Below are 1243 nucleotides of genomic sequence, written 5' to 3'. Positions count from 1 at the left end.
CCCTCTCGCGTGCGCGCGCTCTCACCCTCTCGCGTGCGCGCGCTCTCTCCCTCTCTCTTCCGTTCTCTCACATTCTCTCAAGCTGTCTGTTGTTTGCTCTCGCTCTCACTCCCATCTGCCTCCTGCGTGCTCTCTCTCATGCACGCACGGCATTGAGGGAGCGAGCGCTGTTGGACGCTCAGTGCTGGGTGTTGTCTGGTGTCAGGGCATGTGGGACAGCGCCAACAGGCCAGCAATAACACCCATACCCTCATTGGGACTCCTGCAAAGCTCAGACCAGTTCCAGTGACTGTACTCTGTTTCTGTCTGTCTCTCTCTCTCTTTCAGCACCAGTGAGATGCAGCAAGGCAGAGTTAGAATCTTCAAACTAGACCGGGTGCCGTGTACGGCTGACCGCTTAGCCATCCTCCATCCTCCATCCTCCATCCTCTCGTCTGTTTCTGTGTCAGCGTCTGCCCTAAGGCTGTGCGGAGAAATCTATGTGCTAGCATAACCCCACAGTGACGAGAACGCACAGATACCGCTCACCTCTCTGGGAACTGTATATCAAAGCAAGCTACACGGCAAACATTTCTCAATAAAGAAATATTTCACTTCATTTCCACGGTGTCAGACTAACTTGCTTTCCATAAGTACACAAAAGCCACTTTCAGGTCTGTTCAGGGTGGTTTATATACAGAATAACAGATACCCCGGGAGGGAGTTACAGACTGGAATCTGATCGAGGGGGTTCGGGGTGGTTTATATACAGAATAACAGATACCCCGGGAGGGAGTTACACACTGGAATCCATTCAAAGGGGTTCGATGGGGAGAAGGAAGCACAGTTTGAGATGTGTTCTCCTGGGGCAGAAATGCCCTGTGTCTGATCCAAGTTTAAAAACGAGAGGAGGTGGGCTGTGTGTGGGATATCACTGCCTGGAAATCAGTCGCAAGTCTGTAAAATTAAATGTCTGGCTTTGTCGAAAACTGCATGTGAAACCAGGAAGGAAAGCAACGTACGTTTCTCCGTTGCTTGATTATGGCCTTGTTTGTTCTGGGTCTCGTCGCCTCAGCAACAGAAACATTAGTGCCGGAGAGGATAATGAAATTGAAGTTGCTTTGGCAACATCAGCCTGGGTGTTTTGCTATGGGTCACCAGACACAGAGAGAGAGAGATAGAGAGTCTCTCACGATGCACTGCAGCATCTTGCTGAGGCGCCTCTGACAACGCCTTCCGAATCTGCCACCTCTAGCCCCCCCCC

General features: G+C 51.3%; 1 long non-coding RNA gene across 1 annotated transcript in view; it reads left to right on the top strand.

The window, feature by feature from the left end:
• LOC125481855 overlaps positions 1-598 on the top strand; it is a 1586-nt gene extending 988 nt beyond the window's left edge. Inside the window, exon 2 of the long non-coding RNA XR_007261481.1 lies at positions 328-598. This is a non-coding gene — a long non-coding RNA (uncharacterized LOC125481855). The remainder of the gene's footprint in view (positions 1-327) is intronic.
• Positions 599-1243: the final 645 nt, after the last annotated feature.

The sequence above is a fragment of the Rhincodon typus genome, unplaced genomic scaffold (assembly GCF_021869965.1).
Source record: "Rhincodon typus isolate 14 unplaced genomic scaffold, sRhiTyp1.1 hic_rhity00003901, whole genome shotgun sequence".
NCBI classification, from domain to species: Eukaryota; Metazoa; Chordata; class Chondrichthyes; order Orectolobiformes; family Rhincodontidae; genus Rhincodon; species Rhincodon typus.
Note: the sequence above shows the minus strand (reverse complement) of the source record. Positions and strands in the feature narration are given on the sequence as shown.